This window comes from Sciurus carolinensis, chromosome 9 (genome assembly GCF_902686445.1).
Source record: "Sciurus carolinensis chromosome 9, mSciCar1.2, whole genome shotgun sequence".
NCBI lineage: Eukaryota > Metazoa > Chordata > Mammalia > Rodentia > Sciuridae > Sciurus > Sciurus carolinensis.
Window position 1 is genome coordinate 6,368,823 of NC_062221.1, and position 19,533 is coordinate 6,388,355.

At 43.0% G+C, this 19,533-nt stretch overlaps 1 pseudogene; it reads right to left on the reverse strand.

Annotated features, from left to right (window-relative positions):
• Nucleotides 1–242: 242 nt before the first annotated feature.
• LOC124992814 (60S ribosomal protein L23a-like) lies at nucleotides 243–13,143 on the reverse strand (annotated as a pseudogene).
• Between the last annotated feature and the right edge of the window lie 6,390 nt (nucleotides 13,144–19,533).

Sequence of the window (19,533 nt, forward strand, 5' to 3'; positions counted from 1 at the left end):
TTATCTTTTCAAAGAACCAATTCTTCATTACATTGATTCTGTGTATTGTTTTCTTATTTTCAATTTCATTGATTTCAGTTCTGATCTTAATTATTTTCTGTCTTCTAATGGTTTTGGAGATAGTTTGTTCCTCTTTCTAAAGCCTTAAAGTGTAGCATAAGCTTATGTATTTGGGAATCTTTCTAATTTTTTTTTAGGTTGGAAAAAAAGGGTATATTTAGAGTTAGACAGCTGAACTCTGTTTAGATGATCCCAATTTTGTTGGCAACATCCAAAGCATCATAATCAAGAGACAGTTGAACATATGCCTTTTTCTCTCTATCAGGCCTGATCAGGTTGTTAACCTTGGCCACATCAGTGTCATAGAGCTTCTGTACAGCTTGTTCAATCTGGTGTTTGTTGGCCTTGACGTCCACAGTGAACACAAGTGTGTTGTTGTCTTCAGTCTTCTTCATGGTTGACTCAGTGGTCAGGGGCAACTTGACAATGGTATAGTGGTCAAGCTTGTTTCTCCTGGGGGCAGTGTTATGAGGATATCTGGGCTGCTCTGGAGCCGCAACGTCATGGGTTGCCAAAAGGTAGGTGATGTGTGGATCTTCTTCTTTTTATGCCTGTGGACACCCTCCTTCACTGCCTTCTTGGCCTTCAAAGCTTTTGCTTTGGCTTTAGCTTTGGGAGGGGCAGGAGCTTCCTTCTTAGCTTTTGGTGATATCTTGATGAAAAACCTAATTTTTTAATGTAGGCACTCAGTGCTATAAATTTGCCTCTTAGAACTGCTTTCAGTGTCCCAGAGATTTTGATATAATTTGGTTTTGGTCTCATTTGTTTCTATGAATTTCTTGATTTCTGTTCTCATTTCTTATTTGACCTATTATTCATTTAAGAAAGAATTGTTCAATCTCCATGTGTTTATATGGTTTCTATTATTTTTATTGTTGTTGCTTTATAGCCTCATTCCATTATGATGGGATTATATTAATATTTTTATATTTGCTAAGATTTTCTTTGGGATCTAGAATATGATCTATTTTGGAAAAAGTTACATGCACAGCTGAGAAAAAGTTCAATTCAACTGTTTGGAGGTGGAATATTCTGTAAAATATTCCATTTTATTTGTGGTGTCACTGAAGTTGGAGATATCTTTGTTGATTTTTTGTTTGGATGACCTCTCTGTTGGTAATAAGGGTATATCAGAATCCCCTACTATTACTGTTTGGGGGTCTATGTGGGATTTAATGCCATGGAGTGTTTCTTCCATGTAATTGGGTGCGTTGACATTTGGGGCATAAATGTTTACTGTGGTTATATCTTCTTGTTGGATTATTCCCTTTAATAGGATGTAATGTCCTTCTTTGTTTCTTCTGACTAATTTTTGCTTGAAATTCACTTTGTCAGATATGAGAACAGCTACTCCTGCTTGTTTTCTTGGAGCATTTTCTTGAATTACTTTTTGCCTTTCTTTTATCTTCTGTCTGTGGGTGTCTCTGCCTGTCAGATGGGTCTGTTATAAATAGCATATACCTGAATTTTGTCTTTTGATCCAATTTGTGTCTTTTAATTGGGGAGTTAAGACCTTTAACACTTTAACATTCAGCATTAGGATGCATATGTATTTGTGGTTTCTGGCCTTTTTTTTTTTTATTGGGGGTTTTAACCTCTGAGCCACTTCCCCAGTCCTTTTAAATATTTTATTTAGAAGAGAGTCTTGCTGAGTTGCTTAGGTTCTTGCTAAGTTGCCAAGGCTGACCTTGAACTCACAATTCAGCCTCAGCCTCGTGAGCCACTGGGATTACAAGCTTGCACCACCACACCTGACCCATTTTGGTTTTATTGGTGATATTTTATCCCATCTTGATTCTCATTTAGTGGATTATCCTTCTATTGAACTTCTTCTATTTGCGGGCTTTGGAAATTATTTTTAGTTCCTTTGTGGGAAGTTTCTCCTAGAGTATTCTTTGTAGTGCTGGTTTAGTGCTCATTAATTCTTCTAGTTTATTCTTGTTGTGGAATGTTTTTATTGCTCCCTCGAATTTGAAGCTGAGTTTTGCCGGGTATAGTAACCTTGACTGACAGTTGTTTTCTTTTAGGGTTTGGAATATCTCATTCTAGGCCCTCCTTGATTTTAGGGTCTGGGTAGAGAAATCAAAAGTGAGACTTATTGATTTGCCTCTAAATGTGATCTGATGTTTTCTCTTTTGCAGCTTTTAATATTCTTTCTTTGTTTTCTGTAGTAGATATGTCTTGGCGAGCTTCTCATTTGGTTGGGTCTATTTGGGGTCCTGTAAGCTTCCTGTATGTGGATGGGAGAAATTTTCTGTAACTATTTCATTGAAAATGTTCTTAATGCCATTAGTTTGTATCTGCAAGTTCTCTTTTATCCCACTAACTCTCAGGTTTGGCTTTTTAAAGTTGCCCGAGTTCTTATATATTCTGGTCATACTCAATATTTGTTCCCTTTACTGCCTTCTGAGTATTCAAGATTATATTGCCTGTCTTCAATGCCTGAAGTTCTGTCTTCAAGGGCTGAGGTTCTATTTTCTACACTATCTAGTCTGTTATTGATGGTGTCAAGTGAGTTTGTAATTTGATTGATCTTGTCACTCCTTTGTGGGAGTTCTGCTTGCTTTCCTTCCCCTATTTCTATTTCTTTATTAAAATGGTCTTTCGTCGCTCTTCAGTCCTTCCTTAGATCTTCTTTTAGTTCATTTGGATGATCAGTTTTTGATCATCTTTTTCTGAGTGTTCATCCACCTCACTGTCCTGGGGTTCCTTTGTTGGAATTGTGGATTTGGGGGAGATTTGTTCCTGTTTTCTCATGTGTCCAGAGGTTCTGGTCTTGTGCTTCCATTGCAGTGGTTTCCTCTGCCTCTTTTTTTGCACGTGTCCTTCTATGTGTGGTCATCTTTTTTGTTCTGGGACTTCTCTCTGCATATAAGTAGATGCCAGGGGTGGGACCTGAGTTCCCTCTCGGTTGTTCCTCCTTGGGTCCTGGTTCATGTTGGGGCTTTTGACTCCTCCCTTCTTTGGGTAGGGATAATGTGAGGGAATGCTTAGTTCTGCAGCAGAATCTCTAACCTGCGAACTTTAGTGACCCTGTAGGTTCCCAGTACCTCAAAGAATGGGGGAAAATAAACTGTAACAACCGTTGCGAATAACAAATAGTACATGGTGTTAAAGTAAATGCTCAGATCCTACATTAACTGTCACCCACAATCGGAAACAGTGGGTTCAGCATTGCCAGCAGTGAAAACAGTAACCGTGACCTAGCGCTGGCTCTAAAGCCTCCACAGCAGGAACGACTGTGTGAGCCTCAGTGGTGGGCGCAGGGTTATTAAGCCATTTAGTTCTGAATGGTGGCAAAACTACAGTTCATGGGGGGGAAAGGAAATGTGTTAGGAAGTTAGAAAAGACTTTGCAATTTTGGAAAGTGATCAGAGAATGCAGAAGAGCAGTAGTAGGAGATGCTGCTACAGAGGGAGGGAGCAATAGGAACTGCAGAGTATTGGGAGAGAGGGAGGAAGAACCATAGAATTAGGCTGATAGCAGGAGAGGATAAGATTGAAAGGGAAATAAGAAAAATCCACACATGAAAATAATACAAACTCAAACTAAGGCATACCATCCTACGAACCCAAACCCTCACCACACAGCGCTAGCAAAATTAATTACGTTGAAAAATGCTGAATGTAAGAGAAAACAAGGCACATATGTATATATGTCCCTGAAAGAGTTGGGACAGACAGAATCCACATGCTCACACACACTCTCATTCACATACAGAAGGAATGAGAAAGAGTACCATGTAAAAAAAATGTGTGTGTGTGTGTGTGTGTGTGTGTATAATTTTTAAAAATTCAGTATCTCGGTGCAAACTGAAGAGACCGTCTCCACTGCAGTGGTCAGAGTACCTGACAGGAAGGGGTGGCCGAGGTCTCTGAGCAAGGGTCTCTCTCACCAGGTATTCCCGAGTGAAGTGCTGGCAGAGAGAGCACCGGGTTGGGATGATGACCCCTCCCTGCAGGGTGTACCCTCGGGTTACCTGCTGGAGTGGCCTAAGATCAAAGTAGTTTGATATAAGACTCAGTTTCCCTTCTGGCCAGTACGAGGTGGGGTGAGTTAAGATGCACGGTCTGTGCTTTGACCCTTCCTACCAGATCCGTGCAAGTCCGGGGCACTGCCTCCGCGGCCTCCCAGGAGAGGAGGCCCCAGGGGTGCTGAGCCCTCCCGGCCTCGGGTCCACAGGGCTAGGCTGAAAGGTGCCTTCTTTGGAGAGACGCGGCTGACCAGCCCCAGGGCTGGACGTGGCCTACTGCTTCCTTGGGCTGGGTTCTCAGGTGTCTCCCAGGAAATCCAGTCATGGGCAGGGGCCCATCCTGTGCTCGGATTTGCCCGGGAGCTCGGCCTTCCTGTGCATCTCCTGGGCGTGTTCACCTGGCCTGCTCGACTCCCCCAGCTGGTCACGGAGCGCCAGGCGGCGGCTCCCCATGGCCCTTGCAACTTGGGTCCCCCGTAGGTACGGTCCAGCCTGTTTCTCCCATGTTAGGCCCACAGCTCCTCGGTCCCTGGCTAGGCCTGTGCTGGGATGCTGTGTGTGTGTGTGTGTGTGTGTGTGTGTGTGTCTCTGTGTGTCTGTGTGTGTGTCTGTGTGTGTGTCTCTGTGTGTGTCTGTGTCTGTGTGTGTCTCTGCGTGTGTCTGTTTGTGTCTCTGTGTGTGTCTGTGTCTGTGTGTGTCTCTGCGTGTGTCTGTTTGTGTCTCTGTGTGTGTGTCTGTGTCTGTGTGTGTCTCTGCGTGTGTCTGTTTGTGTCTCTATGTGTGTCTGTGTGCCTGTGTGTGTCTGTGTGTGTCTGTGTGTGTCTGTGTGCTTGTGTGTGTGTCTCTGTGTGTGTCTGTGTGTCTGTGTGCTTGTGTGTGTGTCTCTGTGTGTGTCTGTGTCTGTGTGCTTGTGTGTGTCTGTGTGTGTGTCTGTGTGTGTCTGTGTGCTTGTGTGTGTGTCTCTGTGTGTGTCTCTGTGTGTGTCTGTGTGTGTCTGTGTGCCTGTGTGTGTGTCTCTGTGTGTGTCTATGTGCTTCCTGATTCCCACGTCCTGCTGGTGGCATGGCGGGCACGCTTGCCCCATGACGGCTCCCACCTCAGCTCTCTGCTGCCAATCAAGATGTGGTGCGAGCTTACTCAACACCCAAGTGTGGTTGTCAAGGACCTGCGGGGTTTGGGCCTCTTGGTTCAGAGAAGTTCAGGATCCTCTTTGAGCTCAGATTTCTGCGTGCCAAGACAGGCCAAGGCACTGCCCTCTGCCCATGGGGGTGGATTTCTTCTTTGTTTTATCGGATGCACCTTCGGAGTCCCCAGCTCCCTGAGAGTCTGGTATTAAATCCCAGTGAAATCCCACTTTCACCCGCCTCACGGAGAAGCTGTGGATCTGCTACCTTGGGCTCTGGCTATGGAGTAAGTTGGAAAGCGGCCTTCTCTACCCACCTTCTTCCCAGAATCCCACTCATGGTGGTTTCTTAAAAAATGATGCACATAGAGCAACCTTTCTACATGCGTATCTTTATCCCAGAGAGATGAAAGCATGTATCCCTACGAATGCACGCGGACGTCCAGGGAGGCTGCTTGTGACACCCAGAACTAGATAAGATGCACTTTCCCGCGAGCAGACAAATGGATCACTGTGCTTCTCTCTCCTCCAGCACAATATCCAGTCACGCAAAGGACTGAAACATCCAGATCCACCAGCACAGATGAATCTGGAAATAGGACAGTAGCCAGTAGAAGAGTCGGCTGCACGTTCCCATTTAAACAGATTCATGAAAAGTGCAAACTGATCAATAATTATAGGCAGACCATCGGTTATTCATATACTCGTATATGCTGGGGGTGGGGTGTGGCTAGAGGTGGGAGGCAGAGTGCAAAGGGGCCTGAGGAACTGTTGGTGGGAGGACCTGCTCACTCTCGTGACTTCGTAGGTGTACGCACATGTCAAAACCTGTCAAAGGGTGCACTTCAATATCCCTCAACAACGTGGTTAAGAAATTGCCCAGCAAAGGCAAAGGTGGAGAAAAGGCACTCTTATGTGGCTGCTCTAAACATAAATCACTGCATCCTCTCCGTGAAGGGTTGTGTTTTTTTCTGTGTGTCTTTTTTGTTGTCGTCGTCGTTTTTTTTTTTTTTTTTGGTGGTGCTGGGGATTGAACCCAGGGACTTCTGCATGCTCGGCAAGCACTCTACCCACTGAGCTATGTCCCCAGCCCACTACATTTCTCTGAAGGTCAACTTGGCTTATTCCTCAAAATCTTAAAAACTACATACAATTTGATCCAGACACGCTACTCCGAGGACTTGATCATAGGGATGTTCGTTGTGAATGTCTTGCCATAATGAAAACTGAAGATTCTGAGCCTCAATCCTGCAACCCAGACCGAAGTCAGAGGGAGGGAACAAGTCCAGGGTCAGCACCCAGCAAGGGCTGCAGTGGAGGCCACCCAAGCAGTGGTGGAATCTAACCTGATGGCTCAGGGCCCACGTCCTGAGGACTCAGGTCCAGCTGCTGCCAACGAGGCCAGCCCTCAGGACACAACCACTGCAACTGAGCTTGTGGCCATGACCAGAGTTGCTGAGACCTTGTGACCCAGCAAATCACCCACAGCAGGGGCAGCATCTCGAGGGCAGCAGCCTGTGGGCAGCCCAGACAAGAGCATGCTGCTGACCCGGCCTCGGGGACTGCTAGTGGCTGGTCAGACTGGAGAGCTCTCTCTCCCTGGCATTTCCTAAGCTGGGAATTTGGGGACGGGTAAGGATGCGCTTGTTGTCAAAGGAAAGTACTGTATTTCCTGCTCCTAAGAGCAAGTGAGAATGCGGACACTAATTAGAAAAATGAAGTTGAGACCATCACGTTTGTTTCCCAAAACAGTGAAGTGGGTCCCATAGGTAGCTACTTACAGCTGTTTTAAAAAAGCAAAATTGGATCCTACTAAATACATTATTTTTACAGTCTTCTGTCTTCAGCTATGTTGCAAACATCTTTTCCGATCCATAATATTCATCTAAGTCATCATTTTAATAAATAAAAACATTCTACTCTCTAAACATACCATGGTTTTCTCATTTTACCATGCTCCAATGCTTGAATATTTTGGTTCTTTATACAAACTAAGCCATCTCCTATGAGGCAGGAGTCTGCATACCAAGGGATATTGTGAAGAGTGGTTTCTGAAAGACCGGAAAATTTTCCACAGTAAATTCCTGAAGCACTGAGGAAGCTCTTCATTCTTTATTGCATAACTAAGAGAGGGAATCAAGTGACTCTTACCTGAAAAGGAGATAAGCTCTAAGGTGTCTAGATTTATATTTGCAGGAGGAACAGGGAGCATTTTTAAAGAAAATATTCAAGTAGGTTGATGATAGATAAATAGATACATAGATAGAGATAAATGAAAGATGATAAATGATAGGCAGATTGATAGGCAGATGACGGATGATAGATGGATAGGCAGATAGATAATGGATAGATAGATGATAGATCAATAGATGACTAATCCATCTACTGTTAACAGTAGATACCTATTCTGATGAGGTCACAGGAGTGCTTTCTTCTATTTTAATTTCCCTTTAACCTATGGATTTTTCTATACTGATATTTTGTTTTTGAATAGGAAAAATATGTTAACATTAATAAACCTAAAACTAAATTATAGAGTAATTACTAGGATACACTCAGCTACAGAAAGACAGTTCTAAAATGATTTGAATTTTTGTTTTCACAATATAGTCATGATAAAAATTCACTTGATTTGAAAACACCATGATGTTAGATTTCTACCAGTGCATTTAGATTTGAAACGCATTTCTCTACAGAGCAATTTCAGGTGATAAAACTACTCCATTAGAAAGTTTGAACCAGGTGAAGAAGAAATGAAACATTTTTTAATATCTGAATGTCTTTTAAGAAATGTAAATATTTCCACAACCTATCGTTAATAACTATACTTTGTCATATCAGCTTCAGTTCTATGAAATAAATGACAAACGTACTCAATATTCACACACCCAAAAGCAAACCTCATAATGAGTTTGGTGTGTAATATTAAATGTTCGGTTTTACACTCATATGTGTGCATAAAAATTTATGGTTTTTTGTGTGTTTTTGTAACTTACATAAATTGTGTCATGTGGTACATAACAACTGTCTGTATCTTATTTTTCTCCTCATAGTTACTCTACTTTGAGTACTTCTAATATATAAATAAATATCTATATATGGATGAATGATGAGTGGGTGGATGGATGAATTGATGGATGGCATGGATAGACGGATGGTAGATGGAAGCAAAGATGGATGGGTGAATGGTGGTTGGATGGATGAATATCTTTTCAATGGCTGACAGCATTCATCCGATGGATATAACATATTCTACTCATCCGTTTCTCTATAGATGAAGCGATAAGTGGTTTGAAGCATTTACTGAGACAGGGTGGAGTTGGGCTGGAGAGAGCACACTGGGATGGGGCTGTTTGCCTGGATTCACATCTACCATTTACTGGTCACCTACCTTGGGCAGAGTTCTCAACCTGTTTTTAACCTGTAAAGTGAAGATATTAATGGTGCTTACGTCCTGAAGTTGCAAAGAGGGTTCTACGAGGCAGTAGTCGTGAAGTGCTTGGACCCAGGGCTGGACTGTATCTATGGCCACGTGGGTGTTTGTTGAGCAGGCACCAGTACGCTCAGCCCTGAGTGCGTCCCTGAGCTCAGGAGCCGAATTTTCCCAGATCCATTCCTAGAGGGGGAGGGGCTGTGCAAGCTTTTGATTTTATTAAGTGCTGCCAACTTACACTTTGAAATGACAGTACTGACCAAAGTACTCAGAAAAAGTATAACTTTTTGTCAAATATCAACAACCTCAAAAAAGACACCTTAATTTGATCTACTAATGAATGAAAATGGCATCTTTTTGTATTAATTTGCCTTTTTCTTATGAGTGATGAGATTAAACATTTTGAATTCTGAATATATTTATCACTTCTCCCTCTTTCTCTCTCTCTTCTGGTACCGGGGATTGAACCTGGGAGTGCTTCACCCCTGAGCCACATCCCCAGCCCTTTTTATTTTTTTTTTATTTTGAGACAGAGTCTCACTAAGTTGCTTAAGGTCCCACTTAATTGCTGAGGGGGGCCTTGAACTTGCCATCCTTCTGCCTCAGCCTCCTGGGCCAATGGGATTTCAGGTGTGGCCACTGGATCCAGTTATTTTATTACTTCTCTTCAATGTCAATTCACTCATATGGATTTATATGGAGTTCTTCTTACTGACTTGAAGGAGGGTTCTCCCTCTATAGTAGATTTTGTCTGCTACCTATGTGGCAATTGGGTTTAAATTGTATTTCAGCTTTGTCTCTTGCAGGAGGAGGGGGGTCAATCTTTGCTATACAAAACTTTCTTTTGTTCTAATTATTAAAAATGTAAACAGTACTTCATATAGTTCAAATACCTTAGAAATATATATTAAAAGGTGTAAGTGGAAAGATGCCACTCACACCTGTCTCTCATCTCCATTCCTGCCTAACCCTCTGCCACAGGAAGCTGCATGCACCTCTCCAAAGCTTCAAATACACCAAGCAAAACAAACGCACCTTGATTTCCCCAACTTGACGCAGTTGATCATCTGCTGTACTCAGTCTGCATGCTGCTCTGTCACTTGGTAGATCTCTGTTCTTTTTGCATCTGCACTTGCACAGCCTCCTTCTTGTTAAAGCTGCGTGTTATTCCATGATACAGCTGTGACATATTAAATAATGGGAAATAGAGCAATTTTCACTTCTAAAAACAGAGCAGTGACTTCTAACAAAATATTTTAGTTGTTTTAGAAGTTCATCTCCTTTATGACTTTTGTGTTTTGTTTAAGAAAACTTTATTTACCTAAAGTTCATAAAGATAGCTTTTCTCCTATGTATTCTTCTAAAATATGTAGAGTTCGTTCATATTTTATTGCAAAATTTGTTTTTCTTAAGAATCTGTTTTCATTTTCCTGTGGATATCCAGTACATTTCCTAACACAATTTCTTTCAAATAATCCACTGATTTGTGGCAGGTGCTTTAATAAGCTCCTGGTTTACTTCATGTTTAGACCATTTTCTTGCTTGTATTTCGATTGGAATTTTTTTCTTTTCTCCTCAATAAGTTAGTAATTATATACACTTTTACTGTTCTTCCAGCACTTCTTAGAGTGTGACATATATATCTGTATACTATGTTATTTCTCTCTCTATATGCACACACACACACACACACACACACACACCCCTGCACGCACACACACACACTATATATATATTTGTGTGTGTGTCTTGGTGTACATATGGGGGAATACAATTATTCCTCCATAGGATATTTCAGCAATGATAATATGAGATGCTTATGTGTGGATTTATTTTAATTTATCCTGCTTAGGATGAATAAAGCTTAAATTTGTGGTCTGAGATCATTTTTGGAATATTCTTAGTCATTGTCTCTTTAGTTATTATTCTTGTCCCATTCCCTCTTCCCATTTTTCTCATGGGTCTTCAAATTACATGTATTGTAATTGAATCTTCATTGTATTATTTGCGTCTTAATATAACTTATAGTTTCTATTACTTAACTCTCTATGCTTCATACTGTGCATTTTTTCCTGATCTGCTTTCTAGTTCATTAATTCTCTCTTCAGTTGTGACTAATATACTATCGCATTCACTAAAATTTTAAATTTAGTCTTATTATTTTCTTTCTAGAATTTTCACATACACACACATACACACACACACACACACACACACACACACACATATCCCATTTCTCTGCCACATATTTAATTGCATCTCTTTCCATTTCCTTGAACACAGTAAGCACAATTATTTTAAGGTTTGTTCCTAATAACTCCCACATCTGGAAACTCAGTGAGTCCATTTCTGTTTGATGGTTTGTTTATTTTATTCCTGACTTTTATTCATATTTTAGTGCTTTCTACTGTGTGTGTGTGTGTGTATGTGTGTGTGTGTGAATGGACATTGTATTTGCAATGTGAGTTCTAGAAATAATCTAAGACTAGGGTACCATGTTCTTGAAGGAGAATCTACATTTGCTCATGCAGGTTCCTGGAGGCACTAGTGTTGAGGTGCACAGAGGCTGAGCCCAGGTGCTCCATCTCATTCGCCCTGTCCCTGGGATAGAGCCCTGCAGGGTTAGAGGAGTCTCCTTTTCAGGGTTAGAGGAGTCTCCTTTTCACGGTAGGTCCTGGATTCAAACATCAGTTCCCTTTCTCTGAGGAGTCTTGAAGGTGAGGCCCAGTTTCTCAGCTTCTTGGAATGTCAGCCTCCCTTTGAGTCAGCAGAGCTCACTGGGTTCCTCTGGGACCTCTCTCGCCCCCACATCTGACTCACTGATCCCTTACAATCTTTTTGTATTTTCAAAACCTTGAAGCAATTTCCCCCAAACATTTAAAATTACTTTCCATTATTTTTACTGTCCACAGCAAAACAATTGGTCCTATTTTAACCTAGACTATCTTTACTGGAAGTGGAATTCTAAAGGAGGGAAGTTTTTATTTGAAAAGTGCATGTTTTTTGATATGATTGTACTGAATTTTACTACACTTGCTGTCCAGTGGAATTTACGAATATTTTTGTACCACCTCTACAACCTTGGTTTTAGAAGTTGGAGGGTTAACCTTGTGAAGACTCTGGATGAAGCCACGACTTACCTTGAAGAATGTCTGAGTTCCAGTTCTGTTTTGCCAGCATGCAGAACCCTGGTCCTTCACAAGCGTCATGTTACAGTTTCCAGGGAAACATCACACCTAGCTCCTTTGTCCTTGAGCCATCACTGAGATCTCAACCTCAAGTTCAAGGACAAACAATGAGTAACTTTCCTAACTGGTGGGGTTTTGGAAACATGTGGTAAGGAGGTAACATGGTGATATTAAATATTTTTTTATGTCGGTATTATTGTCTTTGTCTTAAAGAATGGTTTGTGGGCTGGATACAACCCCATCCCCTAATGTGCTTCATTATTAAAGCAGCACTTAATTAAATGTAGACAAAGCCAGAAACATGATGTGGTTTAAGGAAATCTCTTAGGTTATTCTCAGATGTTTCTAGTTTGGCAAAAGCTAAGGCATATTTTGTTGAGCACATTTTATTCTAATGTGTGTTTTAGGGGAAATCTAACCCATGTGTTTTATTTCATTAATACTTTGCCAAGTGAAATGGTTCTTTTGTGAGATGTATTTAGTGGTAAGTTATTTTTATGAGGCTTTTCCCCTTGGATGATGAATTCAAATGTCACCTAAAAAAGTACACTTTTATCCAAGTACCCTGTAGTTAAAAGCAGAAACCTACAAAATGGGGGCGATTTCCCAACGTGCCCACCATAATACTTCACCTCTGCTGACATTATAGTTATCAGTCAGTACCTTATTGGGAAAGCAAGTTGCCTGCCTTTTTAAGCCCCTCTTTTTGATAGAAACTCTGGTGAACCATGACCCAATTCAAATGGGCCTCTAACCTCTGACTGTGGGCATAAACCCAAGTGTGTGGCTTGTTCAGTGGCTCAATCATAGCTACGGTGACTTCCCGGCATGACAGGAGAGGACATGGCACTGACGGGGAGGCCGAGCTAGAGGACCCCAGACTCCAGGCCAGCCTGGGCAACTTAGCGAGACCCTGTCTCATGACAAAATAAAGAGACTGGGTGTAACTTGGTGACAGAGTGCCCCTGGGTTCAAACCCTCATACTGGGCAAGGGACACATATCAGAGGACGGAATGACTGCTCACTGCAAGAGTGGCACCCTCCGGCCAGTGCTGGTGGGCACTCGCGCTAGTAAACTGCTTTGGAGGACACCTGCCTCAGCCGTGAGGTCCCAGAGGTGCGTGCTCCCTGGCCCAACCATCCACTCCCGTGTGTATTCCTGGAGGAGACACAAGATGTCACCATCGTCACAACGACCTCCCTGGAAACCACACAGATACCCCGCGGCAGGAGAAAGCACCGAACAAGGCGCGACGTTCGCAGGCCAGGACTGCGCAGAGCAGCAACACCAGTGGACGAGAGGCCTGTGCGTGCTCCAGGTGGACGGATCTCAAACACAGTGCCAGGTGACAGAAACCGGGACATCGCGGGAACATGCAGAATGATGGCATTTATGTGAACTTCAAAAGTGTCCAAAAAAGAATTTAGTGTTTGCAAATATACACAAATATGGAACACTATTAAAAAAAAATCAAAGAGTGATAGAACAAGATCGTTTCTCCTGGGGTGACAAAGACCTAGGAAAGGCTTCTAAGGATGCATCAGGTTCTATTTTTTTTAAGATGTGCAATATGTAGATCTGTTTTTGTTTTTAATCATCATTTCTTATTGTAAAGCTATCTTGTGAAGATTATTTTGTTTTTTATTCACCTTTTAAAAATTAATCTTAAAAAATGGAAATCCATGCTTGCATCGACGTATTGGATCCTGTACCCACAACCCAAATCCAGAGAAGCGAAGCGAAGGTCCGGGCAGGTGGAGTCGGGCTGGGCTCAGGGTCTCCCCTTGGGTCCTGACTTATTAGAAACAGTCCCTTTGGGTTCTTTCTGTGTCTCTGATAGCTGGGCCATTTCTTACACTTTTATATTAGATTAAACACTATCAGGCAGCTTCTGTCATTCCACAGAAGTGGTGGCGATTACTCTATCAAAAAAAAAAAAAAAATTAGCAAGTCTCAGTGCAGTGCTGTGGGCACAGCGACGAGTAACAGGAAGACGAGGCGGGCAAAATCTCTCCCTTCTCCAGGCAGCCTGGGCTCCTTCCCAGCAACAAGGCATCTGTTTAGGGTGTAGAATCGTCATGCACCAATGCAGGGTGGCTGGCTCCCTCCCTCCTCACACTTTGTCACCTTTCTTCCTCCTCCTCCCAGCTTCTTCTCCCCCTGCTTCCCTCCCTTCATTCACCGACTTGGATAAACAGCGATTGTGTGCCCGTTGCCAGTGTTCACACACGCACTGGTGGCCCACAGAGTTAACAGGACCTTCGGCAGTGCATATGCTGCAGCATCTCTGGCACAGAATAGCCCTGAGTCTGCCAATCAAATGACAACTGCACAACATTTGCCCTATTTGTTACTCGTCTGATGACATTTTTTTTTTGTAGCAGGGATTGAACCCAGGGGCACTTTATCCCTGAGCCACATCCCCAGCCATTTCTATATTTCATTTAGAGGCAGATCTCACTAAGTTGCTTAGGGTCTCGCTAAGTGGCTAAGGTTGGCCTCAAACTTGAGATCCTCCTGCCTCAGCCTTCCAAGTCACTGAGATTACAGGCATGCACCACTGCATGCTACTAGGATTGATTCTTAAAATTGTGAGTTCTACAATAAATACATATATTTGTAATTGTGTGTGTGTGTGTGTGTGTGTGCGCGCGCACATGTACACTTAATTTAAGGGACAATAATAAAATCAACACTCACGTACGTATGACTAGCTGAAGAAAGACATTAACAGCAGTCACGGGTTCCCCTGTTCAATTTCCCTCCCTTTGCAGACAATGCAGTTCAGATTGCCTATCATCATTCCCTTGCTTATTTTTACAGTTGCATAAACTATATGTTTATCTGAACTGTTCATGTGTTTTAAAAACATTGACATCAATGTGACCATGTGGAGCCGATTGTTCTGTGACTTCGTGTTTCTGCGTGGCACTGTTTTGTGGCTTACGCGCAACTGGGGTTGTAGCCAGCTGCGGTTGCGAGTGTCCCACTACAGGTCTTCCTCCCACCTCACCTTCCCTTTCTCCATCACTGTCTGGCTTGCTCCTGGGCTGTTCTAGAGACAGCCTGCTTTGCACGTCCCCGTCCCTGTCTCTGGTGCAGATGTGCGTGGCGATGGAGTGGTCAGGCGGGATTCCTGCCTCTCCAACGGCCTGGGAAGTGCTTGTTTGTTTTCCAAAGTGGTTTGCAAGTCTCTTCTGCAGCAGGTGATGGTTCATGGGCTACATTATCACCAGTAGTTATTATTGTGTGACTCTTATTTTTGTTGATTAAGGTGAGTGTGAAATTTTCTCTTACCCTGGTTTTGAAGGTCAATTCCTTCATCACAAATGACATCTTTTAATGTTTTAATATTTACTTATTTATCTTTTCTAATATTTACTTTTCATTCAATTTTCTTCCATGAAATGCCTACTCATGCTTTTGCTTACTTTTCCAATTGGTTCTTTATCTTTTTTCTTATTGATTCATCAGAATCCTTTATGGGAATTTTTGATATAAATTCTTTTACCAATACATGTCTCAAGTATGTTCTTTAAGTGTGCAGCTTGATTTTCACTCTTTATGATTTTTTAAAAATATATTTTGATTTTTAAAAACTATATTGATTTTAATGTAGTTAAAATTATAAATCTTTTTCTCTATGGTTTCTGCTTTTTGCCTCATTTAAGAGATCCTTCTGAGTCAGGCACGGTGGCACACATTGGTAATCCCAGAGACTAGGGAGCCTGAGGCAGGAGGATCTCAAGTTGGAGACCAAACTTAGCAACTTGACCAGATCCTGACTCAAAATAGGAAAGGTTAGAAGGGGCTGGGGCTGTAGCTCAGTAGGAAAGCATCTGTGGGTTCAATCTCCAGTGCCTACCAAAAGAATCCTTTCATAGGAAGAAATCATAAATACATTCTTCTTACAGCCTCTTAAGCATTATTAAGCTTTTGTATTTAAGTATCTAATCCACAAGGAACGGATGATTGTGTGAGGTGGGATGTGGGGATCTACTTTATTTTTCCTCCTATGGTCAATTGGGCCATTTATTTTAGGAGTTTCGCTCTTTTCCAGGGACCTGACTGCCATCTCCGTCCAGGCCGCCCCTTCAGGTGAGACCCTGTTCCTGGGCTCTGTGTCTGGTTCTGGACGGATGTGCTCCCTCCTGGCACCAAGCCCTAATGACCTTATTTGGTAGAGCAAATTGTTTTGCCTTTTTCTTCAGAATTATTCCAACAATTCTTGACCCTTTGAATTTCCCTGTAAGCTTCACAATCAGAACTTCCATGGAAAATCTCATCGAAATATAAAATTTACAGTCATGTTTTGGAGAATTAACATTTTTAGAGGATTACATTTTTCTATCCATAATTACAAAATGACTTAGGTCTTCTTTAATATTTTCCAACAAATTATTCTTTTCCACACATGGTTTGTACATCTTACCAGTTACTTTATTTTGGTTGTAATTGTACATGGTGAGGATGTAAATCACTAAAAGTGTTTTAGAAAACACCATGAGGCTACCTCAGGAAGTGGGAGGAGCCCAGCCCCAGGACCGGCAGCCCCTGTTCCAGGTGTGGACTCCAGAGACGCTCTTCCTACAAACACCAGGGGACCTGTGAGCAGCATTGGTTATGACATTAAGTGAGAACAAATGTCCCCAAGCTGTATCGTGGATAGATTATTATGGCATATTTGCTGGAATAGTGCATGGGAGTAATATTAGTATTATTATTATTAATGATAGCACTGGGGATTGAACCACATCCCCAGCACTTTTTATTTTTCATTATGAGATAGGGTCTTAGGTTGCCCAGAACCTTGCTAAGTTGCTGAGGCTGGTTTGAACTGAGGATCCTCCTAGTTCGGCCTCTGAGCCTCTGGGCTTACAAGTGTGCACCACCGTGCCCTGCTGAGGAGTAAAATTCACTCTATGCATATTAACTCGTACCAATATCAGGATCAGTGCTGAGTGTAAAGAGTGCTTGGTGGGAAAGTCCATGTAGAGTGATTCCTTTATGCAAAGCAAGGACAGGAAATATCACACTAGACTACATCATACAACACCCTCCTAGGGGCATCTGTACACATGGTAAAATTACAGAGAAAGGTCAGAGGCAGCTGGGTATGGAGGCACACACCTGTAACCCCAGGACTGGGGAGGCTGAGGCAGGAGGATTGCAAGTTCAAGGCCAGCTTCAGCAACTTAGGGAGGTCCCATTTCAAAAAATAAAAAAGGACTGGAGATATATTTCAGCAGTAAAGTGTTCTTGGGTTTCATTCCCAGTACCCTAAATAAATGATTTTTTTTAAAAAAAAGAAAGTCAGCCAGAGTGATCAGCAGTGAACCTGGTGCCTGCCGTTGCCTGAGAATGGAGGGGAACGGGGTCGTGCGGAGGGCCACACGACAGCTTTCCAAATATTGTCACTCTCATATTTTCAAAGAATATTTTATGTACATGTGGATATGTGTGCATGTCAAACATACATACGTAGAAAACATGATTTTTAAGTGCGCTGTCATCATAGTAAAATCTTAGCACAACTCTTGTGGAAGCTTGTGTACTGAGCGCTACTTTTTGGTGATGCAGAGGACTTCCGTGGTCCCACCACGCTTCACCGGTGCCAGCCTCCCTTCCTGTCTAAGCTTCTTCCTTTGCGTCTTGTGCGTTGAGGGAGAAAAACCCAAGCCCAGCGATGTGCTTTTAGGCCCCTCTGCCTGTGTCCGACTGATGTAAGAAGAGACTGCAGAGCCTGGCGTGGGCCGGGTGCAGCCGTGGACAGGCCCAGACGGCGCCTGGAGTAATGGGTGGTGCAACTGTGCGGTGTGTTTCTAGAATGTGTCCTCCCGGGTCATGGCTGGGGTTCTCCTTAGCCCACCCACAAGTGGACACAGGACGAGTGACCGACTTTGAGATCTTCTGCTTTCTCTCTTGTCTTCCACTCCTCCCTTTCTGCTTAAAATTATGCACGCGACCAAGGTCTTCTCAACACGGACACAGGACTGGTCACGCGCTGAACTACACGAAACGTATTACCCCATGAAAATACCCTAGTTCACATTTTCCTAAAGTGTACCCATTTGGAAATTCTTTTATAATTTTTGACAAATCCATTAACACATATGCTAGTAAACATGGAATAATTTTAAAATTTACTTTTGACTCACTTTGCTGTCTTTCCTTAACCCTAAGAAATATTAATGACATCCTGGGTTTGATGTGCCATTTCCATTTTGTCTGATATTCATGAAAACAGAATCCTAGCCATTAGCACCTCTACAAGCTGCTCTTGTGCACATTGGACCCACACTCATCCCACTTAGGTCCATGTGTTACAATTTGGAAAAGTCTAATCAATTTTAGACAGACAGACTAAGTCTGTTCCTCCTCCCTGTCCTGTGTTCTAGAAGAACATGCTCAGTGGAAGGACAGGCCGCAGCCAGCTCCGGACAGCACTTGCCAGACTGCCAATCTTCCCCTTTGTCTGCAGAACGTTTCCTATTTGAATTTGCTTTTTCTTTTTCTTTTGAACTGCCATCTTTCTGTGGCCCAGCTCCCTATAAAAGAGGGGTAAATTTATGCCCTGGGAAACCAGCATTCCCGCAGCTGCAAGGCCAGCCGGTCGGCCAAGATAAAGTAGCAGAGCAGAGTCGGTCGACTGGTGCTCAAGCCCTGTTTATTTGTGGGCCAAGTCACCAGGGCATGTGCGGCTGTGTTAACAGAGAGTGGTCGTCTCCCCAGCAGCCTCCTGCCAATCGCAGGGAGACAGCAGGCCCCATAGTCTTCTGTGACAATCCAATTCACACATCTCCTGGGTGATCATCTGCCACTTGGACTTACTTTACTCAGATTCCCCACCAACTCTCAGGCGTGGACGTCCTCCGTTTATTAAGTCCTGCTTCTTTCTCAGCAGCATGGGGCATCTCTGATATAGTTTGATAAAAGAGGTTTTCCCCCCACGCTTCCCCCATTCTTCAAGGTCAGCTGGTTTGGATATTTCCAGAAGGCTGCCACTGCCTCTTAGTTCCACGCCTGTGTCTGATGCCGTTGGCAGGGCCTTCCAGCGCATGGCTGAGCCCATTAAGACCCAGTGAAGCCTGAAAGGGAGAATCAATGTCGCATTTGCATCAGAAGGCTCCGCATCACACCACATCCTGCCGGACACAGGCTGGACGACATCTTAATACTAATCAGCTTTTCCTGCCGTTGATTTAAGGATTGGTATTTTGAAAACGAGTATTAGCTCTGGCCCTCCCTGCTGCTCTCAGACAATCATCTGCCCCCTTGCCAGACTGTACAATTTGACACTCTTGTTCAGCGACTTCTTGCTCATTAAACTGATCAAGATACAAAACTTGTTAGTTAATTTTTCATGCACTTGGGGGATCTGGTTGCATATTTTAATGATCTGCTCTCAGAACGAGCTGATCAAACTGCATATTTTGTTGATCCGCTGTGACATATCCTTAACTACAGTGTTGCTCACGCAGGGTCCTGGGTGGTGTGAGCGGCATTCGCCCAGCGCTGAGTAGATGCTGTGTGTGCTAATTGAGCTGCGCAGGTCCACCGAGGCGCTGAGGTGCTCTCCACTGATTGATCTGAATAACAACCATTTGGAAATCTCATATTCTGCACCCCAGGGCTCAGAGGACATCAGAACCAATATTTATTAGAGTAGCATTCGTCCTAATTAGACTTTAAGACAGTTTCTCCTTTGCTTTAGGTTGGGTCCTGAAAACTGAGTACTGCACATATGTGCATGC